The 25497-nt window shown below is 45.0% G+C and overlaps 1 protein-coding gene across 1 annotated transcript in view; it reads left to right on the forward strand.

Annotated features, from left to right (window-relative positions):
- Positions 1-25497, forward strand: part of LOC122802130 (pyrimidine-specific ribonucleoside hydrolase RihA-like) — a 295157-nt gene that overhangs the window by 158512 nt on the left and 111148 nt on the right. The gene's annotated exons all lie outside the window — the stretch shown is intronic.

Consider the following 25497-nt stretch of genomic DNA (forward strand, 5'->3'; position numbering starts at 1 on the left):
GCAAGTGGCAAATTTTATGTGATGCCACTACTAATCCAGGATTGAACGACCACATTAGCATAAAACCATTTTTATTATTAGATTAGAATTATATGATAGCTCTATATTTATCCATTAGATTATATTGTTCAACCTACACATTTATTTATTAATCATTCATGGCATTGGTGATTCTTATTGGCCAAATAATAGGCATAATTAAGTAAGTCATAGGAATAGTTGTCAATTAGGTTTTACATCTTTAATTCCACAGGTTTCTCTTACATATTTTCACATTTTCACATATATTTTATATTTTACACATTTTCAGTATGTATTGTATATCAACATATTTATGTAATCCATCTACTTGGAATATATTCCATATTTATTCTATATTTATATTTATAATTATATTCATTGTATTAGATATTCATGTATGTACACTGTTTTTAACTCAGTTATTTTTTTAATTATTTTTTTAACTATTTTTTAACCATTTTATTCATCTTATACATTGTTATTAGTTATTAATATTCTATTCCTACCCTCACTGGTACATTAAGTGTACAGAATAAGTATTTGCATTTATGTTATTTACAATATTGTTGTTGCCAGTTTGGTTTTCAACATACTGTTGTGCGATAAATGTACGTAGCACTTTAAGAAGACAAAAAAGTTGGCGCCAAAAAGTTTTTAAATTGCTGAGTTTATGTGTGTCTAACTGGTTCTGAGGAAGTCTGCCTGCCGCAGATGAAAGCGCTAAACCAGTTCTGTTTTGTGGAGCTCTGTGTTGTTTGGAGAATAAATTTCAATTTATAATTTGGTATTCATGTTCGAGCTGTGGTTCATTTCTTGGGCAAGCGCTTCGGATTACTGTTATTAAGTTACGTTACATTTGGAGAAGAGAGCATCTTGGCTGATTTAGTAAAAGAAGTCAAGTGTACACAGTTTCAAAACATATATACATGATAGTGAGATGCAATGAGGTACATCTTAACAGAGGTAGTAAATAAATAGGTGTAGTTAGTAATTGAATAGGAGTAAGATAATACATGATAGGAAAACTGAAAGAGACATTACTGGGATAGGCTAAAAGTAAGAAATGTAGTTTGCTTAAGCAGCGAAAGGAGAAGAATGAATAAAAGGTTACTAGAGTACAGTGGAACAAAGGCCCGCTAAATGTTTGAGTTCTTCAGTATTCAGTTCTTGAGCCACTTCTTTTTTCACTATGTACAGTAGACTACCTCTTAACTGGCCTGTCTTTAACCGGCCATCAGATTTATGCCATAGCCTAGCAAAAGACTACAGAGACATGCTCCACTTAAAGAAATCCCAATCCCTCCGAGCTACACACTGTAGAGACCTAAACCTTGTCACCACAATAAACAAAACATACTGGAGGGATAGATTCCTATCCCAGAGACTTCCCATACTCTGGAACAGACTGCCTATTTATATCAAACAGAGCTCCTCATAGCACTCTTCAAGAAAAATCTTAATGATTGGATGGGAAATAGGAAATTCACCCAGGGAATCACTTCTGTGGCTCTGCTCGACAGGGACACAGGAAAATAATTTTCTTGGGTAGCGAAAGCCAGGGTACCTTTTTGACTAGGCTTGTATAGGCCCCAGGGCCAGTAGCCTAGTACCTATCTATGAACCTATGAAAAGAACAGCTCTTCTGCTTCCTCTAGGCTAAATAATGACAAACGTTTGAGTTTTAGACTTAATATTCTTTAGAAAAATGCATGCTAACACAAATCCTGTTATTGTAGCTGATTTATAACCTATAAATGCTATTTTGTGTGCTTTGTCTGATTAACCAGCCATTTGTTTATCCAGCCTAAGATCCAGTCCCACCACGACCAGATAAGAGGGAGTCTACTGTATCGGCCTACAGCTGGCTCTCGCTTTGTATGCAAAGCCAAGAAATCATACCATGGCCATACAGTTATGATTCAATTTCTACCAGTTGTACTAGAGGTCGTCCACAAATAAATGACTACTAAATGCCAACATAACAAATGTGATGCTATTTGCAACAGCCCCCAAAGCACTCAACTTGCCTTCTGTCTTGCTTAAGGCCAATATGGGAAACATCATCACTGATGTCCCTTAATTGAAATACTTAAGATTAACTCTACAATGTTAAGTTGTCAATCTCGCCTTCATTCTTGCTGGATGGGTTCGGAGCCGATCCTCGGCTCCAACTTGGCACTTGCTAAGCTCGAGAGCTAATTTTACCAGCTCGAGGCAACCCTATATCCCATGATGCAAGGCGGAGACTACCCAGATCTCGTTTGCCGCTTCGCTAACGAGGTGCCTCTTTTACCAGCTCTAGGTAAGTTTTTCTTATAACAAGACTTTTAGTCTCATCCCTTTTATTTTTCATAACCCTAGTAGTTTTGTGAACTTTAACATTTATTTTAACCCTATTCCCGTTAGTGTTCCCTTTTTTCGGGTTATTTATCCCCTTCCCTAGGTTAGGCCTTAGGCCTTTCCCTTTCCTAATTTTTCCTGTCAGGGATTTTTGTGTCTGTTTGAGTGTTGTATCCCTGTTAAGTTTACATTTTTGGATTGGGTGTTATTTGTGTGTGTGTATTTGTGTTTTTTCCTGTCAACTTGTTTTCCCTCGACACAGCTATGTCGAAGGACACAAAGGTCTCAGGCTTCAAGAAGTGTGACTCGTGCTGTCAGAAGATGTCTCTGACAGATGGTCACACTTCTTGTGTTTACTGCCTGGGACCTCTGCACCTGCAGGACTCTTGTGCTATCTGTCATGCCTTCAGCCCAAGAGTCCTGCAGGAGTGCAGAAATAATTTAATATTGAGGGGCTTATTAAAGCCTGAGAGCTCCCCGACGAAGTCGGCTCTGGGGAAGCCCTCGAAACCTGTTAAGCCTTCGGCTGCAAGTCCCAAGCCGTCGGCTACTGGTTCAACTTCTTTAGTGTCGAGATCGGCTCCGGCCAGAGCCGATCCTTCCATGCTAGAAGTCACAGTATCGGCTCCATCCGGCGCCGATACTGCCAGATCTGGACACTCAGTGTCGGCTCCAGCCGGAGCCGACGTATTCTCAGCTCCTTCGGCTCCATCTATCTCTAAAAAGAGATCTCGATCCCCCTCATTGGAATCGATACGTTCGGCTCCGAGATCACCCTTGCTCTCAGAGCGGAGCCATCGGAGCCGTTCTTCTCGGTCGTCCAGGCTGTCTGATCACGACCTTGAGAGAGTGGTGAGTAGACTATTAAAGTCTCAGGCACTGGCCCAAATGCTCCATAGCCCGTCTCAACAGACGGTAGCTATTGCACATCCACCTAACATTCCTCCTTCGACTCTCTTACAGAGCTCGGAGCCAGAGTTCCTTGGAGCCGTGACTGTTGTAGCTTTGGAGCCGATACCACCCCTTTCAGCTCCGTCATCCTCTGCTCCAATTTCCTCCTTGAGGCCTTCATTGGAGGGATCCAGGCATCTGGTCTCTCTCGTCGTCTCCGAGGGGGCGAGTGGCATCGGACCCTTGTCCGACCCCGTTCTCCCTCTCGGGGCTTCAGCGTTGGTGAGCTCAGCCCCGACATCTGCCTCGGAGCCTTCCCTCTCGGTGAGGCCTGGGGTTCCTATCTCTTCGGAGCGGGAACCTTCCGGTCTCTCTGATGGGGGAGCCTTCGAGGTGATGAGGAGTGTACTAGCCCCTGGGTGTAGTCAACGGTCAGTTCCATCAGCTCCTCCCACTACAGTGCCTGCTGACGTCTCTTCCCACTCTCTTGCTCCCGGACCCAGAGATCCAACGCCTCAGGTTTCCCCATTGGGAATATCTTCCTCTTCTTCTTCCGAGGCTTCTCCTGATCCGTCAGGTGAACCTCCGCGTAAGAGGACATGTAAGAGGAAACATCTAGACTCCCCCGAGTCTACTACATCTGATACTGACTTGGATAAGTTGGAGGGATCCCCAAGGTCCTCCTCGTGGGATGTCTCTTTCTCAGACATCCTTGAACTCCTTAAGCAGAGGGGGAACTGGCCCTCCCTTAATCCTTCCGAGGACGAGTCAGTATACCTGGAGGCGTTCGGATCTCGACCCTCCACCTCCTGGGTGTCTCCGCCTTTCGACCCTCTTATGGATGTAGTGGCACAGAAGGCGTGGATGGCCCCGGATTTGGTGGAACCTATTCCTAGGAGGCCTTCTAAATTTATTACGGCCCCATCAGATAGGCAATATTTGACAAAAGGTGTCCCGATTGATGCCATGGTGGAGGCTGCAGCCACGAAGAAGGAACTAGCTGATCCTTCAGTACCTGTCCATCCTCCTAACAAGGATTCTAGGACTATGGACAGGTACGGCAAGCGGATTTTTTCTTCAGCGACCTTTGCCATGCGATCGCTGAACTACTTGTGTCACTTCACCCGCCTTCAAAGAGATGTTCTTAAAGAGTTGGGAGAAGTTTTACAGGATCCGTCAGCTGCTGGGTCTCAGGATAAGATTAGCTCACAGCTAGGAATCCTTAACTCCATTGTTAACTCCTCCATGCGGCTCATTTCTTATGCAGCCGATGGAGTGAGTAGGGCCGCAGGCACAGGAGTGGCTTTAAGGCGTCAGTCCTGGATGCAGCTTTGTAATTTTGCAGACCCCTTCAAGGCGTCCTTCACAAACTCCCCTTTTGATGGTTCGACCTTGTTCGGACCTCAAGTGAAAGACACTTTGACTAGATGTGAACAAGATGGCAAGACTCTTTCTGCCGTAGGAGTCCGTTTCTCCACCCATTCAAGACCTTACCCAAAAGGTCAGAAGGGAGGGAAAATGTGGTTCCACAAATCTCAAGGAGGTCACGCCTGACGCACGAGGTCAGTTTACCCCCAGAGGCAGAGGGGGTAACAACAACAGACGCCGCCCTAGGGGCAGAGGGGGTCCGCAGAATCAGGGTAGCAGAGAGCCTCTTTCTGACAAACCCTTCCAGCATCCCTGAGATGTTGCCCGATTGTCCACCTTCGGAGGCAGTCGGGGGAAGATTATCGCTGTACCCAATAGCCTGGCTTTCCCTTTCTCAAGACAAATGGGTACAGTCGATTATATCCAAGGGTTACAAAATTCCCTTTATTCAAACCCCAATTCAACAAAAGGGAACCCTTCCAGACGTTCCACCCAGTCTAAGGGAACTAGCAGTACCAGAGATATCAAGACTGCTAGCAAAAAGAGCCATCCAGCCAGTCCCAGCAGACCAAATAGGATCCGGAATCTACTCAAGGTTCTTTTTAGTTCCAAAAAAGACAGGGGACTGGAGACCAATATTAGATCTGAGCAAACTAAACAAGTTTGTAAAGAAAACAAGATTCCGGATGGTCACGCTTCAGTCCATTCTACCCTTTCTGGGCAAGGACAATTGGATGTGCTCGGTAGATCTTCAGGATGCGTACGATCACATACAAATTCACAGGCTCCAGAATATTTCTCCGCTTTCGGCTGGGGACCAGTCACTTCCAATTCAGGGCCCTGCCCTTTGGACTCACTACAGCCCCCAGAGTGTTCACCAAATGTATGGCAGCGGTTACGGCTCACCTGAGACATCAAGGATTCCAGGTGTTTCCATATCTAGACGACTGGCTCCTCACTGCCACCACCAGGCATCAACTTCTCCAGGCCAGAGATTACACCATTCACATTTGCAGAGGGCTAGGGATTTCTATAAATTTCGAAAAATCTGCCTTGTCGCCTTGTCAATCTATTACTTTTATAGGCGCAAAATTGGACCGTACAACTTTCAGCAAAGTTAACAGACCAAAGGATCTTGGACATTCAAAGTCACGTCCAGGTGATTCTTCTCAGCTACAAAATTCAGGCCAGATTTGCTCTGAAAGTATTGGGTCTTATGGCGGCCGCCATAACACTTCTTCCCTTTGCCCGTTTTTACATGCGTCTTCTACAATGGATGCTATTCGCCCAATGGTCCTTTCAACAACTACCCATGCGTCACAGGATCATAATCACTCCAACTTGCAAAAGGTATCTGACCTGGTGGATATCGTCCCCTCAAGTCCATCAGGGCAGACCCTTTGTTCCTCCTGCCCTGGTCGCCACGGTTACATCGGACGCCTCCCTGATCGGGTGGGGGGGGCATTATCATGGCAGGATGGTCCATGGCACTTGGCAACCTTAAGAATACCATCTGCACATAAATGTCCTAGAGATGAGAGCAGTGCTTTCAACGTTGCAAGCCCTCAACGACTCTCTTCCCCTGGGAACTATTGCAGTCCAAACGGACAATATGTCCGTAGTGTGGTATATCAACAAACAGGGCGGAACCAAGTCCAATCCACTGTGTCGAGAGGCTCTCAGACTTTGGCAATGGGCAATCTCTTCTCAGCGGTTTCTGATAGCAACGCATATCCCCGGGAAATCCAACATCATAATGGACAGGTTGAGCAGAGCTATTCTCATGCCTCACGAGTGGTCTCTCAAACAATCAGTGACGGAAGAGATTTTTCAGGAGTGGGGCCTTCCTTGCTGCGACCTTTTTGCTACACCTCAAAACAGCAAATGCCCAGACTTCTTCTGTCTCTTCCACCTTCCAGGCCATCCCCCCAGAGACGCTCTAACCCAAGATTGGCCCCGGGGACTTCTTTATGCCTTTCCCCCCTTTCCGCTGATACCTCAAGTAATTCAGAAAGCAACCGCCTTGAGAGCCAAGTTGATTCTCATTGCCCCTTATTGGCCTCGACAGATATGGTTTCCGTTCCTACATCGTTATCTCTTGGTACAGCCATGGCATCTGGACCCGGTTCCAGATCTTCTGACCCACCAGTCGGGGCAGCTGCACCAATCCATACCTTCTCTCAACCTCACTGCTTGGTTGCTCCACTTCCATCCTTAGCCAGGCTCCCCATGATTTCTACTCCCGTCCGGGATATCATAGTAGCTTCCCTAAAATCCTCTACCAGAAGGATTTACACTAGTAAATGGCAACGTTTCTCCTTCTGGGCAAAAGCAAGGAACATAGACCCCTATACTGCTCCGATTCATTTGGTCTTGGACTTCCTATCTGAGATTTTTCATTCAGGATCCTCTTCCTCCACAGTAAAAGTTCAGCTGGCAGCCATTTCAAATTTTCATATAGGCCTTTTGGACCGCAACATTATGTCACATAAACTTTGCAAGGCATTCCTTCGAGGTATCTTTTTACTTAAACCTCCGATTAGAGACCCCCCCCACCACCACAGTGGGATCTAAATTTAATTTTAACATCCTTGATTCTCCCCTTTGAACCTCGCTGCCTGTTCGTGGAAATTTCTTTCTTGGAAGACACTCTTTCTAGTCGCCATTACTTCTGCCAGGAGAGCATCTGAGCTTCATGCTCTCTGCATTCGTCCTCCCCACTTAATTTTCCACAAAGACAGGGTATCTCTAAGGACTAATCCGTCTTTCTTACCCAAAGTGGCATCGCAGACGAACCTAAATCAATCCATTGATCTTCCAGTGTTTTTCCCAAATTATTCTGATAGAGCGGAACAAAAATTACATTGTCTTGATGTTCACCGCCAGCTCAGATATTATCTAGACAAAACTAAACATTTTAGGAAATCTGATCAACTGTTTCTATCCTATGCATAGAACAGGAAAGGTCTTCCAGTTTCCAAGGTGACTTTATCTAGATGGCTGTCTTCTGTGATTACTTACATTTATCAGCTCAGAGGCAAAGAGTTGATTTCTAGGCCAAAAGCCCATTCTACCAGAGCTCTAGCTACATCTACAGCTTTTCAGGCTAGACTTCCAATAGACACTATTTGTGCAGCAGCCACATAGGCCTCTCCTCATACCTTTTTTCACATTACAAATTAGACTTGGCCTCCAGAGACAGAGCGAATTTTGGTTCCACCGTTCTCAAGAGTCTGTTCCATTGAGCCACTCAGTATAGAGGTGCTAGGGACGCGGTCCCATCCAGCAAGAATGAAGGCGAGATTGTCAACTTAACATTAAGAAGTTATGTACCTACCATAACGTTCCATGTTAGTTGTCTTCTCTCGCCTTCTTTCTTGCGTCCCGCCCACCATCCCCCTAGCCTGGTCAGACCGAGAAGATTATGCCTCTTCTCTTAAGAGGCTTTATCCTTTTTTCTAGCTAATCAGCTTCTAGTGTCACTAGATTAGGTTGATCCTTTTCAGAGGATTATGATGATTATGATTGTCATTTTTAGTATTGTTACTTTTCTTCCTCCTTTACAGTTGGAAGAATATATTCCTAATTTCCTTAGCTACCAAACGAGATCTGGGTAGTCTCCGCCTTGCATCATGGGATATAGGGTTGCCTCGAGCTGGTAAAATTAGCTCTCGAGCTTAGCAAATGCCGAGTCGGAGCCGAGGATCGGCTCCGAACCCATCCAGCAAGAAAGAAGGCCAGAGAAGACAACTAATATGGAACGTTATGGTAGGTACATAACTTCTTATTCTTTTCTCAGTTCTCAACCCATACAGATAATATTACTACTACAAATGTCCTATCTCAGTTGAGGCTGTGTTACAAGAGTTCTCATCTTTACCATCTGCTAGAACAGTGATTGCTAAAATTCTACTTCCTAAATACTACATAAACTTGAGTAATGTTTATCCTTATTAGCCTGACAGTCATCCTGTAGAACCCTGTTCTGATTGTTGGAAATAAAATTTTCAGGTTTGCATTACTAGCTGTCCCACATACTCACCACTACATTCTTATTAAAGAAGTTACATTGTCAACCTGTTACAAATAGTGCCCTTTTTTCTATTCATCTACTTAGTATTTAAAGTATTAGAACTAGACTACTGTTCTCTTTTAAGAAGAAAATTACAAATCATGTAACAAACCTACTTTTTTAGCCAAGCTACAGAATTTGCTCTTGTCAGACCCCACTTTAAAACTTCAGCTTTTGAATAGGTATTGTCACACAGAATCATCTTCTTAATGGGTTTAAAACTTTGTTTACATTGAAAGAGTTAAAAAAAAAATCTCATAAATGAAATAATGTGCAAGTGCTCTAAGGACAATGGTTAACCACCTTCCCAATGACCTCTGCCATTGAGATGCCTTTAATATGTGTTTGATGTTGTTTTATTTAATGCAACTAACCCTTCCGTGACCCTTGGAAATACTGTTATATGTTTAATGTCATTGATATGCTTACTACAATTTAAATTCTGATCTTTATTTAATGTAACAACTATTCTTATGCATATACATTCAAGCTTACTGTTCTAGCCTTCATTATTGTTTGCTTGCATGTAACACATACCAGTTTATTTTCTGTATTGTTGTAGGATTATAGCTGAAAGGGGTCTGGAGCAGGCCACTTACCCAGTTACCAAATAGAAATAAATAATTTAATTTAAATGAAATAAACAACAACTGGTAGTTTACATAGTTATGGTGTACATCATCATAAGTAAACAAGGATGTTCGGTGAACTTTGAAAATAAACAATGGGGGTGTACTAGAGCAATATTCAATGATTGTTAGCCAGGAGGTGAAAAGTAGCATAAATATAACTCTGTGGAATATTGTTTCAGTAACAATATAAATACTTGTAAGTTGTTTTGTTGACTAAGAGGTATAGGTATGGAATTCCAGATCTTTGATACATAGTTAGAGGAAAGAGCATTTCCAGTTGTGTTACAGGCTTTGGTTATCATGAATAATAGCTTATCTATGGAGTGTATAGGCCTGTTAGGGGAGTATGAGTATACCACTAGGTAGCCAAAAAGAGCACACACTGCCTAAGCATGCACATACCTCTCAGCACACTGAGAAAACAAAACGTAAAGGAAATAGATCATGTCCAGGCTGTTCCTGTTCTTGAGCAGGCTCCTCTAAGTTGATGGTTCTGTTCATGGTCTACCCTTAGACAGAAAGCAGACAAATCTTTAAGGGCTTGCCTACCTACTTGACTGTGGAGATGTTTGGAGGTTGTCTGTCTTCACCGTATGAATGGCCAGCATACAGAGCAAGTGGGTAAGAACAATATATAGATGTTACAAAATGCCATTTATCTCCCTACCCCAGTCTGTCTCTTCCCGTCCAAGTCGTTCCACACAATCACAGGAGCGAAGTAATAGAAGGTATTATTCCTCTTTCAGAAAAGAGCCATCCAAGAGGTCTTACCAAGTGGGAAAGGATGTGATGTTTACTTCATTTTATTTTTAGTACAAAAAAAAAAATCAAGGACATCAGGCCCATTCTTGACCTCAACAGCCTCATCCAGTTCATTCCAAAAGAGTCGATGTTAAGTTGTCTATCTCGCCTTCATTCTTGCTGGATGGGTTCGGAGCCGACCTCGTCTCCGACTCGGCCACTCTAAAAGCTCGAGAGTTGGTTCCACCGGCTCGAGGCTCCCCTTATATCCCACAATGCTATGCGTGAGTTACCCCAGATCTCGTTTGCCGCTACAGCGATCGAGGTGTTTGGTTTCTACCGGCTTCTTGGTGAGTTATTGTAGAGTAAAATTTAGTCTACTTAAACCCCTTTAGTTTAATTCTTAACAGTTGTTTCCCTTAGTTTAGTGGATTTTGTCCCTTTTCTCTTCTATTATCTCCTTTCCACAAGAACTCTTAAGTTCTTCCTCGGCCTTTGGGCCTTTTCCATCCCCTAGTGGTGTGTGTGTGTTTTCTCAAGAATTTAAAACTTTCATAGTGTGTTTTATTTTTGAGTTTAAACTTGTATAGGGTGTAATCAGTGTGTTTGACTGTGTGTGTGTGGTTACACTTCCTTCTATAATGTCTAAAGACTCAAAGGTCTCAGGCTTCAAGAAGTGTGACTCGTGCTGTCAGAAAATGTCTCTGACAGACGGTCACACTTCTTGTGTCTACTGCCTGGGACCTTTACACCTGCAGGACTCCTGCGCTGTATGCCACGGCTTCAGCCCCAGGGTCCTGCAGGAAAAAAAAAACAAACTTATTTTGAGAGGTTTACTTAAGCCTGAGGGTTCCCTTACAGTTTCTTGGAAAGCCCTCCAAGGCTTCTAGGTCCTCGGCTCCAGCTTCTGAGCCGAGGCCTAAGGCTTCGAAACCTCCGTCTACATCGGCTCCGGCTGGAGCCGATGAGTCTCAGACTGCAGTTTCTGTGGGTTCCTCGGCTCCGGCTGGAGCCGAGGTATTGAATTCCTGTGTCGGTTCCGACCAGACCTTCGGAACCGACATCTAGAAAGAGGTCCAGGTCACCGTCCCTTGGCTCCGTTCATTCGGCTCCAGCATCTCCCCTGCTGTCTGAACGGAGCCATAGATCTCACTCCTCTAGGTCATCGAGGCTTTCGGACCATGACCTTCAGAGGGTAGTGAGTCGACTTCTCAAGTCCGAGGCACTGGCCCAAATGCTTCAGAGCCCGACTCAACAGTCGATGCCTGACCCTGTCTCTCATTATGTTCCTCCTCCGACTCCGTTGAGCTCGGAGCCGGGGCGTCTCGGAACCGAGACTGTGGTAGCATCGGAGCCGATACAAATGTCTTCGGCTCCATCGTCGGCTCCGATTTCTTCCTTGGAAGAATCTCGGCGCCGGACTTCCCTCGTCGGCTCCAAGGGGGTGAGTGGCATCGGACCCTTGTCCGACCCCGCTCTCCCTCTCGGGGCTTCGGCGCTGGAGAGTTCGGCTCCGACATCGGCCTCGAGCCATCACTGTCGGTGCCGAGGAGGTTTTAGCTTTCGGAGCGGGACCTCTGGCTCTGCCTGACAGGGGTGCTCGAGGTCATGCGGAGTGTGTTGGAACCTGGTTCAACTCCACAGTCGGCTCCGTCGCCTCCCTCTTCGGTGCCTCAGGTCAAGTCGACTCACTCCCTCATCCCAGACCGCAGAGAGCCAGCTCCTCAGGAATCCCCTGTGGGGATCTCATCCTCTTCCGAGGCCTCTCCTGGATTGGCAGAAGAGCCCCTCGGAAGAAAAAGTGTAAGAGGAACACATAGACTCACCTGAGTCCGTCACCTCTGACACGGATTTAGAGGATTCGAGGGTTCCCCGTTCCCCTTCTGAAGATGTCTCATTTGCAGACATTCTAGAAATCCTTAAGCAGAGGGAAATTGGCCAGCCCTCAACCCTTCGGAGGATGAATCTGTGTACCTTGAGGCGTTTGGCTCTCGCCATTCCACCTCCTGGGTGTCTCCCCTTGACCCCCTCATGCAGGTGGTAGCAAAAGGCATGGACGGCTCCTGACTCAGTGGACCCCACCCCAGGAGACCCTCAAAATTTATCACGGCACCAGCGGATAAACAATTTTTGACCAAGGGAGTTTCGTGGATGCTATGGTGGTTGCTGCTGCCACTAAGAAGGAACTAGCTGATCCTTCAGTGCCTGTCCATCCACCTAACAAGGAATCTAGGTCTATGGACAGGCACGGGAAGCGGATGTTCTCATCAGCGACCTTTGCAATCGTTCGCTGAACTACCTATGCCATTTTACTCGTCTTCAAAGAGACTTGATCAAAGAAGCGGTGACATGTTGAAGGATCCTACAGCTGCGGGTTTTCAAGACAAGATGAACACTCAGCTGGCTACCCTGAACTCCATAGCTAACTCCTCCATGCGCCTCCTTTCGTATGCGGCTGATGGAGCGAGCAGGGCAGGGACAGGTGTAGCCTTACACAGGCATGCCTGGATGCGGCTATGCAATTTTAGGACCCTTTAAAACGTCTTTCACTAATTCCCGTTCGATGGATCATCTCTTTTGGTCCTCAAGTGAAAGAAACCTTGACTAGGTGCGAGACGGATGGCAAGACTCTTTCTGCCGTCAGTCCGTTTTCTACTCCTTCTAGGCCTTACCCCAAAGGCCAGAAAAGTGGGAAAATGTGGTTCCATAAACAATCTCAAGGGACTTCGCCTGACGCACAGAGTCGGTTCCCTGCCAGTGGCAGAGTTGGGAACAACAATGGTAGTCGTCGCCCTAGAGGCAGGGGGGGTCCGCAGAACCAGGGCAATCGAGAAGCCTTCACTGATAAGCCCTTTCAACATCCCTGAGGTGTTGCCCAACTGCCCACCTTCGGAGGCAGCCGGGGGAAGATTGTCACTGTACCCAGAAGCCTGGCTATCCCTGACTCAAGACAAATGGGTACAGTCCATCATTTCAAGGCTATTCCATTCCCTTCATTCGCATTCCAAACCAATCAAAAATCCCTTCCAGATGTTCCACCGCTCAAAGGGATCTTGCAGCTTTGGAAATTTCAAAGCTGCTTGCAAAAGAGCAATTCAGCCAGTTCCAGCAGACCAGCAAGGATCCGAATCTACTCCAGGTTCTTTTTAGTTCCAAAGAAAACAGGGACTGGAGACCAATTTTGGATCTCAGTATCTTGAACAAGTCAGTCAAGAAAACAAGATTTCGGATGGTCACGCTGCAGTCCATCCTTCCCTTTGGGAAAGGGAAACTGGATGTGCTCTATAGACCTTCAGGATGCGTACTATCACATAAAATGAACAGATGCTCCAGAAGATTCCTCCGCTTCAGGCTGGGAACCAGTCATTTTCAATTCAGGGCCCTGCCCTTTGGTCTCACCACTGCCCCGGTGTTTACCAAATGCATGGCAGTGGTAGCTTCTCACCTGAGACGTCAAGGATTCCAGGTGTTTCCATATTTGGACGACTGGCTCCTCACAGCTCCCACCAAGCATCTTCTTCTAATGGCCAGGGACTACACCTTTCGCATTTGTCAAAATTTAGGCATTTCAATAAATTGCGAAAAGTCTGTTTTGTCGCCTTGTCGTACTATTACCTTCATAGGCGCAAATCTAGACACAGTCAACATGTCTGAGACTAACAGATCAGAGAGTAACAGACATACACAAACTGGTCTCGCTCCTCTTCAGCAGCAACAGAATCAAAGCCAGGTTAGTTCTGAAAGTGTTGGGGATTATGGCGGCTGCCATACCTCTGCTTCCATTAGCCAGATTCCACATGAGAATCCTTCAATGGATGCTCTTCACGCAATGGTCATACCAGCAAATTCCGATGTCCCACACCATTATGATTACGCAGACATGCAGGAATCATCTTCTGTGGTGGATGTCTTCCCCTCAGCTCTTATTGGGAAGACCCTTTGTCCCTTCCTCCGGTTGCTACTCTGACAACGGACGCCTCCCTGATCGGGTGGGGGGGGCATTATCAGGGCAGATCTGTCCAGGGCACATGGCAACCAGACGAATGCCACTTGCACATAAATGTTCTGGAGATGAGAGCAGTGCTTTTAGCGTTGCAAGCCCTTCAAGACTCTCTTCCCTTGGGAACGATAGCAATCCAGACGGACAATATGTCTGTAGTGTGGTATATCAATAAACAAGGCGGAACCAGGTCCTACCCCCTGTGTCGAGAAGCACTCAGACTGTGGCAATGGGCGATTTCTTCTCAGCGGTTTCTGATAGCAACGCACATCCCCGGGAAGTCCAATCAAATTGCGGACAAATTGAGCAGAGCTATCCTCATGCCTCACGAGTGGTCTCTGAAAGACTCTGTTGTGAGAGAAATTTTTCTCAAGTGGGGTCAGCCTTGCTGCGACCTTTTTGCTACTCCCCAAAACAGCAAGTGCAGAGATTATTTCACCCTATTCCCTTTACCAGGCCAGCCCAGCAGAGACGCTCTAGTCCAAGTTTGGCCCCGGGGACTTCTGTATGCATTTCCTCCCTTCCCACTAATCACTCAAGTGATACAGAAAGCTATCGCTCAGAAGGCCTCGTTGATCCTCATTGCTCCTTACTGGCCTCGACAGGTTTGGTTCCCCTTTCTACATCATTTTCTGTTGGAGCGACCTTGGCATCTGGACCTAGTTCCAGATCTTTTGATCCATCAGTCGGGTCAGTTTCATCGCTCCCTTCCCTCTCTGAACCTCACTGCTTGGTCCCTCCGATTCCAACCTTAGCCAGGCTTCCTCAAATATCTCACTCTGTCCGAGATATTTTGATAGCTTCCCATAAATCTTCCACTTGGAAGGTTTATTTGAGTAAGTGGAAACGTTTCGCCTATTGGGCTCAAGGAAAGGACATAGATCCTTTCACTGCTTCCATCCAAATGGTCCTTGATTTTCTAGCTGAACTCTTCCATGCAGGTTCATCTCCTTCTACTCTTAAAGTTCAATTGGCAGCTATTTCTAATTTTCATGTGGGCATTTCAGAGTCTGCTATCATGTCCCACAAGCTTTGTAAAGCCTTTTTGAAGGGAGTTTTTCTACTCAGACCTCCTATAAGAAATCCTCCTCCTCCTTGGGACCTAAATTTAGTTCTTAGCTCTTTGATTCTTTCCCCTTCGAACCTGCAGCCTCCTGTTCTTTAAAATTGTTATCATGGAAGACGCTCTTTCTAGTGGCTATTACTTCAGCTAGAAGAGTTTCAGAACTTCATGCACTCAGCTGTCGACCTCCTTATCTGTTGTTCCATAAGGACAGGGTATCTTACGAACCAACCCGTCTTTTTACCTAAGATAGCCTCGGCGTCTAACCTAAATCAAAGCATTGACCTCCTGTGTTTTTCCAGAATATTCTAACAGGTCTGAACAAAAATTGCATTGGCTAGATGTTCATCGTCAGTTAAGGTACTATTTGGATAGAACCAAACAATTCAGAAAATCTGACCAGCTGTTTGTCTCTTATGCAGAAGGCAGAAAGGGACTTTCAGTTTCAAAGGTATCATTATCTAGATGGCTAACATCGCTGATTTCCCTTGTTTATGAAATTAGACACCAAAAGCTGCCTAACAAACCTAAAGCCCATTCTACCAGAGCTTTGGCTACTTCTATAGCCTTCCAAGACAGACTGCCTATTGACACCATTTGTGCAGCGGCTACTTGGGCTACTCCTCACACTTTCATTTCTCATTATAAATTGGATTTAGCTTCTAGGCATAGAGCTAACTTTGGTTCCACTGTTCTCAAGAGTCTGTTCCGTTAGGCCACCCAGGACAAGGTGCTAGGGACGGTCCCATCCAGCAAGAATGAAGGCGAGATAGACAACTTAACATATAGAAGTTATGTTCTTACCATAACGTTCCATGTTAGTTGTCTTCTTCTTGCCTTCTTCTTGCGTCCCACCCTCCTTCCCCCTGGCCTGGACAGACCTAGAGGAGTTTGATTGTGACCTCTTTTTCTACCACCTCTTTACTTTAGGTATATGCTCTACCATGCATATTTCCTAGATCAGGATGTAGGTCACCCTTCTCTTCACCCGTGTTTATAGAGGTGGATTTTGTTTCTAGTTATTCTGCTACTATTATAAGCTGGGCCTAGCTTACAAACGAGATCTGAGGTAACTCACGCCTAGCATTGTGGGATATAAGGGGAGCCTCGAGCCGCGGAACCAACTCTCGAGCTTTTAGAGTGGCCGAGTCGGAGCCGAGGTCGGCTCCGAACCCATCCAGCAAGAAGAAGGCGAGAAGAAGACAACTAACATGGAACGTTATGGTAAGAACATAACTTCTATTTATGCATGGTCATAATGCAGTCACTCCTTCCTTATCTGTCAGGATAGTGTATTTTCTCTTTGGACCTCTTGGATGCCTGTGTTCACATACAAGATGTAAAGAAATCCAGAAAGTTTCAGCACTTCTGAGTAGGAACTAATCACTACTAGTCCCAGATGCTGTCATTTAGCCTCACCTCAGCCCCCAGGATGCTCATGTAATGCATGACTGTGGTAACAGCAAAGCAAAGGCTACAAGGGGTGAAAGTTTTCCCTTATCTAGATGACTGGCATTTGGTCACTTCAACAAAAAACATTAGTCTTAGTGGGGGAGTCACTTCTGAATCTTTTCCAGTCCCTGGGAATCATAGTGAATGTCTTAAAGTCCCCAAGGGATCCCAGTTAAAGCTTCACGTTCACCAGCTACACATTGGGCACCCTATCATGCATGGCATTGTTTTCTCGCAGACAGGCTCTTTGTCCATCCAGAAAGCAGTATAGCATCTTATTCAGGTCTAATTAGTTTCACTTTGGATTGTCTCAGGGTACGTGGCTAATGTTAGCATCCATTTATATGGCTCTTGTACCCTTTTTTATATGTGTGTGCTTCTGCAGACCTTGAAAGTTTAGTGGTGCTAATTGCCATAGTCCTTAGATCAGGTGATAGAGATCTCCAGGATGTGTGAGAGATGCCTGAACTGGTGGTCACCTATTCTGAATCTTTCTCTAGGCAGTCCCTTGCAAGCTGCGATCCATGCAGTGACTGTCACCATGGATGCCTCTACCGTAGGGCAGCAGGGCAATATCAAGGGCCGGCAGTCAAATGTACATATTAGTACCTCGGGGAGTGAAGGTGGTCTTCCTGATTCTGCATGCACTTCAGGTCTCCCTTCCTCAGGATGACATTGCCATACTCACCAACAGCATGTCAGTAATATGGTATGTCAGCCAACGGGGGATCCCTCTACCAGGCGGTGAGGTTATGGAAACGAGTGATTTCCACAGACCACTTTCTAATAAAACATATCCCAGGGTAGACCACTTTCTTGGAGAATAGGCTCAGTTAATGCTTACTGATGCCTTATGAGTGGTCTTTCTCTCTCGGTCTGTGGCAAAGAGGATTTTTCTGGCATTGGAGAGACCTTTCTACATTCTGTGACCAAAGACAAATGCAGTAATTTCTACTCCCAGTCCCCCCCTGGGCGGATGCCTCAGAGGGCCACTCATATTTAGCTGACCTCGGGACCACTTTATGCTCCCTCCATTTCTTTTTATTTTTAAATTATTAAGAAAACCAAACAATGCAGATCCAAGGTCATTCTCATAACTCCTTACTTGCCTCACCCATTTGGTTCCTTAAGCTTTGGCCTCATCTTCTGGAGAAATCATCATCTCTGAAGCCGTTTAGCGCTCTGATGATAACCTTAAGGCAATCTTCACAAAGACCTTCATGCCTTTCATCTAATTTCATGGTTACTCCTTTTCTATTAATGGTCATGGACCCTTTCTAGCCTGAGAGGATGGTCCAGATCCTTAGTTCTACCTGGAGATCTAGCACTCAAAGAATAAGCAAGAGTAAATAGATGCTGTTTTCTGTATGAGCTACTACAGAAGGGTTGGATCCCTTTAGAGCTGTAGGTGGGCACTATTTTCAGTGTAAAGTGCTAGCATTTGAACATACCTCTGAGCCTTGAGTGCTTACCAAGGTGTTGCTTGTGGTGGTTAAAGTCCTGCAGGGTAGCCAAGGAGTTCACGGTGGATGCAGTCTGCATCCTGTGGTGGGGAAGATTGCTACATGTCTTCCCTTCGTTCCTTTGAACCATCCCCTTTACAAAAGAGAATTAAGTCAAGAACTAATCATTATTGCCCTTTGGTGGCCAGGAAGGATATGGTTTCAGGCTGATGGGTCCCTGGAGATACATGGAGTTCTTCTTCTTCTAGCCAAGGAAGTCCCCAGTTGTTTGGAGTAACAACTGCTTTAGGGCCTGCTTCTTACTAGAGTCTGTAGTCTCATCACACCTTGTGGCTGAGTATCAAAAGCAGCTGAGGCTACCTGGATGTCTTCCAAAAATATTTGGCTGCCTAGAAAAAGTTCTGTATTAGAGCAGAGTAGTATTGATACTACCCTAGCTGGTCTATGATTTGGATCTCTGTTACTTCACTGTTGTATTGCAAGTATCAACTATTTTTGCCCATCGTGACCATAGAGAGGAGGTGGGAGGCATGATAGTAGCCGGGACTGATGAGTCAAGAAGTGCTGTACTCCATGGGATTTGAATTTTTTTGACAAATGGGCTCACCTTTCTCTCTTTGTACCTAATGGTTTAGTAGTGCTGAAGTTCCTGTCTTGGAAATGCTTTTTCCTGGTGACCATCACCTTTGTTTGTTGGATCGTATGTCTTTAGGCCGTTGTATGTATGGAACCACTTCTAGTCTTACACAAAGATTGGGAGTCCATTGGCAGCAACCTATGTTTCTCATCAAAAGTAGTTTTCCAGTTGCTAACAAACCAGACCTTATGTGTCCCTGTTTTCTTCAATGTCATGGAAACTGTAGGAGAGACAGTGAACCTGTTATATCCTGGATGTGTACTACCAGTCCCGGTTAAACCTGAAGCAGGCACTTGTGTTTAGAAAGAGCACGTAACAGATGTCCTTCCACATCACTGTTGCATTATTCTTTTCCTAAGGGATCTTCTGCCAAGTCTGGCCAGTATAGTAAAGTCTTTAGTACTTAATAGGTGTTGTGTACATCACACGTATTCTCCCCATACACAGCGTAGGTTGTAAAGGTGACATATTGATGCATGCACTCAGAACTGTCTGTCCGAATACCATTGATGAATGTCATTCTGAAAGCTCATCTGCTGTGTTGGTTACCAAGATGTATTTTCAGGTAAGTGCCCTGCTAAGGTTTCTTCTCTTTCTTTTTTTTTCTTTTCTTTTTTTTTTGGGGGGGGGGTGTCATCCAGAAAGGGAAAATTGCAGAGTGGAAGGCAGATTTCCCATAAAGACTGACACAACTAGTGTCTCTTCTGTTTGGGTGCTTCACATGATTATATGCAGTGCTCTGTCTGCCAAGACCATCCATACTCATTGTCCATATACCTAGAGAACCAGTGTCTTAAGTTGTTGGCTCAGTGTGCTATGGCGGAATTGTCTCAACCCAAGGGCTGGCTGGCTGCCAAGAAGAAGGTCAAAAAAGTAGGTCTGATCTGGCTGCTGTACAAGCTCCTGGGTTGTCTCTCAACGCTGGTGAAAGCCCAGAGGGCCATCTGGTGATTGCTTCGGATTCCTCTGCTGTGACCCCATTGGAGGCCGCCATGGATCCGGGTTCTCACACTTCCTCGTAAAATTTTCAGACATCTGTTACTGATGTTGAGGGGGGACCTCAGCTGATTATATCCAAAGGACCAAGGGGGATTTCAAAGACCTTGATAAGAGAGGAGATTCCTCCGACCATTATTGAGTCTCGCCAAGGGTCTAATCCTCCGAGGGAGTTTTAAGTGGACGTCCCGCAGAAAAAGAATCAGAAAACAAAGCATATTTTTCCTGTTGTGAAAGATCCCAATATGAAATGGCAAGATTTCACTCAGGGTTTATTTAATACTTTGATGGCCTTGAAGTCTCCTCAAGGGGTCTCTTTTCCTGCTCCTCTCTGGTATTCCACTTCCCTCAAGAGGCCTAGGGAATTGGATTCCTTGGCTGAGGAACTGGACTCGGGGGGGGGAGAAGTTTTAGCTTATTCTCCCCAAAATCTCCCCCCCCCCGGACTGTGATTCAGAGGAGGAGGACTCCATAAGTCGAGATTCCACCTTAGCAGAGCTCTCCTTTGGGGATACCATTACCTGTTTGATGGATTATTTTAAGTGGGTATGTTTTTGTCTATGATATTCAGAAAAGATCTTATGAACTCCTACAGATGGAATTTCCCAGGTCATTTGCTGTTCATCCTGTTTTGGCTGCCTTTCTGGATACTTTCTTGGCAGTGTTTGCATCCCCTGGCTGTCAATCTCCTGTACCTGAGAAGCCATTTCAATTCTATAAAGTGCCTGAGGAGTGAAAATTTCTTTAAAAATGCCCTTTTGCTGATCCTTCTGTAATGCCAGTCTCCTCTGATAAGCTATCCAAGTCACCCCTACCACGCTATTGCCTTCTGATAGGGATAGTTGGGATATGGAAAGGTTAGGCAAGAAAGTTTTCAGTGCTGCCACATGATCCTTTAAGGCCATTAACTACCAGATTCATATGACCAGGTATGTTTTTACTTTCCTTTCTCTGGATTCCAAGGTGGTTTCTGACTTTTCTGACTCTGAGGGAAGGCTTCAGCCCTTTCCCTGGTAGGCTGTACTTCTCAAGCTGCCCTCCACTCAGTCAAATGCAGCCATGATGCAGCTGATTTCTCTTCCAGAGCTGCTGCCTTTTGTTCAATTATAAGGTGTTATTCTTGGCTTCATCTTCAGGCTCTGCCTGATGGTATGATGGCCAGACACTTGGGTGTTCCTTTGGTAATAAAAATCTTTTTGATTCTGCTGCTGCTGAGCTTTTCAAGTCTGTCCAGGACAAGGGCAAAGCCTCTAGGAGCTGAAACATATTTTTGTTTCTCCTGTTCCCAAATTTCAGAAGAATTATCCCTCCAAGTCAACATTTGTCTGTAGGCAATCTCACCTTCCTCCCAAAGGCAAGAATGGTTCTAGATGTGTGCCTCTTGCTAATTCTGCTCAGACATCTGCTACTCAGAAACCTGCTTTCCAGAACAAGCAGGGTTCTGTTTGATAGTTTGCTTCCCCCCTTCCCTTGGCCAGGTTACTTTGTCCCTCTCTGTCTTTCCATGTCTCTTCCAAGTTGGCTGTAGATCACTTCAGACTCTTGGGTTGTGTCCATTATCCATCATGGATATTTCATGGTTTGTAAGTCCCTTCTTCCTTTTTCAGGCATTCTTCAGCCTCCTTAAGGACAGCTCTCTCATTTCCCAGAGGTTTTTCACTCTGTTTTGACTCAGGACACCATTCAAGCCATGCCTCCTGCCCAGGAAGGGAGGAAGTTTTATTCCAGGATGTTTCTGATCTCAAGACAGGAGAGCTCATGGAGACCAGTTCTGGATCTTTCCAGGCTGAACACCTTCCATAAGGTCCCTTCCTTTCAGATGTTGTCTCTGCAGGCATTATTTCCTGTTCTTCCCCATGCCTTTTTAGTAACTTTGGCTCTCAAGGATGCATAAGATCACACCCCCATCCATCCCCTCTTCATGAAATATTTATGTTTCTCTGTCTGTTCCTTGCATTTTCAGTTCTCTGCTTTGCCCTTTGACCTCTTTACTGACCAAAGGGTATTCACCAAATGCCTTGCACCTGGCATTACTTTTTGCAGGGTTCGAGGAATTCATGTATTTCCCTATCTAGATGATCTGCTTATTCAAGCTCCTTGCCCCAACTCTTTGCTTAATAATCTCATGCTCACTACTTCCCTGTTACAAAGTCTGTGGTTTACCATAAACTTCCAAGTCAGTTCTGACACCTTCCCAGGATCATATTTCCCTTGGCTGCAGGCTTCAGACAGTTCCCATGCTGCCATTTCTGCTTGCCTCAAGGCTTTGTCTGTAATTGCCTTTTACCAATCTATTCTTCCTCTGGCATCTGTCTCTGCCAGGGAATTTCTCAGGCTCTTGAGTTCATGGTTTCCACCATTCCTATGCTCCCTCTCATCAGACTCCATAGGTGAAAGCTTCAGTGGTACCTCAAGTCAGTGTGGCTCCAGCATTGCCCCCTCCCCCCCCGGACTTCCTGGTACCTTTTCTTCCCTGTCTCAAGCATGAGTTTCAGTGGTGGAAACCCTGGACTTCTTTGCAAGCTCCAGTTCCAACTCAGGAGCTCTTTACAGTCACTTCAGATATGGGGTGGGGTGCCCTTTGTGACCCCATCAAGGTTCAGTGTCTCTGGTCTTCTCACCAGAGGTCAGATCACATGAATGTAAAGGAGATGAGGGCATTGCTTTTGGCTGTTCAAGCTTTCCACTCCCTGTTTCATCCCAGGCCCCTCAAAGTTTTTATGGACAATACCACAGGGATGTGGTAGTTAAGCAAGCAAGGAGGCACAAGGTCCTGCCTTCTTTCCATACTAGGTCTGGGATCTAGCTATCTAGTATCAAGTGACTCCTCATGCAGTTTACATTTCTTTGGAGCACAATTTAGTGGCATACTACTTGAGTAGGTCTACCACACAAACTCGTGAATGGATGCTTGACAGAGATGTGTCTGTGGACATTCGTAGGGTATTCCTCAGGTAAATCTTTTTGCCACCTTTCTGAACAGGCAACTTCCACTATTCTGTTCCAGAGTCCCAAGTCCTCTGGCTTGGAAAGTGGATGCCCTGTCTTTTCCTTGGAAGGGCGTGTTTCTGTACATCATCCCTCCCCTTCCTCTGTTACCACGAGTCTTGCACAAGATCAGGCAAGACTCTCCCAAAATCTTGCTAGTGACTTCTTTTTGGCCCAGAACAGCATTGGTTCATCACTTGGCAAGGGACAATCACCACAAGTTACTTCACTAGCTGGATCTTCTCACACAAGACAAGTGATATCTTATCCATCCTCACTTATCCACTCTTCAACCAATGCTGTGGGTGATACGGTTTTGATGTATTTCAGACACCTCTTTTCTGAGTATGTTCTTCGGGTTCTGCAGAATGCCAGGAAACCCACAACCAGGAAATCATATATGTCCAAATGGAAGGGAATTGTTGTATGGTGCTTCTCTTGCCATCAGAATCCCCCATCTGTGGATTCCCTCTGGTTCTGTCTTATTTTCTGTGAGCTGCTCCATGCTGGCTTGACATATTCTTCAGTTAAAGCCCACCTATCAGCAATTTCTGCTTCTCTGCCCTTGACTCCTCCTTTGGCCTCTAGATTTGTTGTCAAACAATTTCTTAAAGGCTTTCTTCATATTAGGTCTCCCAGGAAGCCTATTCCGCCTCCCTGAGACCTCAGTTTTATACTTGAAAATTTGACTCAGGCTCCCTTTGAGCCTGCTTCTTCAGTTTCCATACAGCATTGTACTTGGAAGACTGTTCTTCTTTTGGCTGTCACTTCAGCCAAGAGGGTGTCTGAACTTCAGGCAGTCATGGCTGTTCCTCCTTTCTTGGCTTTCCACAGAGACATACATGGTGTCTGTTTGTATTAATCCTTCTTTTACACCCAAGGTGGTCAGTGAGTTGTCCCTTAATCAGTCTATTCATCATCTTTCCTTTTTTCCTTCTGCACAGTCTGCCAGTGAGAAGGTTCTTCACAGCTTTGATTGCATAGACAGCTCAGATGATATCTGGATAAAACTAAAGTTATTTGCAACTCTGAGCAGTTGTTTTCTTTCTTTTCATCCCAGGACTTTTAGTTATGCTGTTTCTAAATAAGCCATCTCTTCTTGATTTCTAAGGCCTTTTCTTTTTGTTACTCTTTTCATGAAAAATGTGTTTCCTCATTGGTAAAGGCGCATTCTGCTATGGCAGTTTATCTCCTCTGGTGCTTTTTCAAGGGTTTGGATATTAATCCCATCCTTGAGGCTGCTACTTGATCCTCGGTACATAACTTTTATTATGCATGGCAAGTTGGATGTTATTTCTAGGGCCAGGGTTGGTTTTGCCAGGGCTCTCCTGTGCTTTCCTCCTCCCAGGCTTCCTCTTGAGCTTTTATACTCTCTCTCTTAGGTAAAGAGTACTGCAAAAGTGATGTGGAAGGACATAGTACAGTTGTCTAAAATCTTACCATAACAGTAGGACTTCTCTTCACTTTTGCAGTATTCACTTCCTCCCTCCTGCCCAGTCTGTTTTAGCTGTTGCCTTGTCGTTTTCTTGCCTCCTGGCTGAGGGGTGGTTCTTCTTCTATTACTTTTTTCTCCCTCTGGATGCAAATGTCCTCCTTGTCCCTAAGGGCATTGTGTTCCTCTTGGGGCTTTTTCAGTTCTGGGTGTGTGTCCGCATGTCATCTTTATGTGCTATACTGTGCACGGGGAGCATACTTGTGACATGTGTTTCCTATAAGTACTAAAGGCTTTGGTATACTGGGCAGACCTTGGGCTATACTTGGGAGGAGGTCCCTTAAGTAAAGAATGCTACAACAGTGAAGAGAATAACATTATGGTAAGATTTTAAACAGCTGTGCTTTCATTTTATTTGCGGTAGGTAATGAAGGAATAGCAGTTACTGGACAAACCTTATCAAAGGAGTTTGCCTAGTACATTATTGTGTGTCATCAAATGGCTTTCCTCCCACTGGAAAATGGTGCATACAATGGCCACTTCATTAGAAACTTGATTATTTCAACTATTTGCTTCAGGGATGTTTCTGTTGCAAAGATCTGTGCAATTGCCATTGTTTCACACTGTTTCCAGGCATTTTAACTAGTGTGACTCAGAATTGTGACCTCATTTAGAACTTTGGTATTCAGTACTCAGCCTTTTGATTATCTTGCCTTTTCATAGTACTGCAGCTCCTTACACCTTGATGGATTTACTGGGATTTAGCATAGTTGTAGACCCACTAAACAGGGTTATGATCTTTTAACATAACATAATGTCTTGCTGTATTGGTTAATCTTTTAAATTGCCTTCCTTCATGGGTTTCAACTATCCTCTGACTAACCCACTTGCTTGAGATGCTCCTTCTTTAATCATGGCTATAGGAACTTCCTCTGTAAGTTAGGCAGGTACATTATTTTATATTACGTGTTAAAACAGTACTTGTTTGTGTCTGTCTTCTTCATTTGCAGGAAGTGTGTTTTACTTATTGGATGAAGGCAAGATTGGTGGGCTCAGGGTCTAAGTCTGATCACTTAAAGTGGTGCATAATGTCATGACGTGCTGGTGGAGGGTGTGAACCCCACCCCAGCCAAAGTGAAGAACCTTCAGAGAGAAAGAAATATAACAGAAGAAAAGATAAATCCAATCCTGGAGTTATGAAGGAGGGGTCCTCTTCAGTCAGCTGATACTATTAGAATGTATCTAATATAATCCCCTTCCCTATTCTCCAGTTCTGCTTTGTCTTCATTTTTACTAAATTATTTCTGCGTGCGCTTTTGTTTTTGAATCATTGTAAAAGTTTGAATAAACATTAATAAAATATAGTTATTCCTGGATAAGACATTCTGGCACAAATAGTAT

The sequence above is a fragment of the Protopterus annectens genome, chromosome 5.part0 (assembly GCF_019279795.1).
Source record: "Protopterus annectens isolate FY-2018-M chromosome 5.part0, PAN1.0, whole genome shotgun sequence".
NCBI classification, from domain to species: domain Eukaryota; kingdom Metazoa; phylum Chordata; order Ceratodontiformes; family Protopteridae; genus Protopterus; species Protopterus annectens.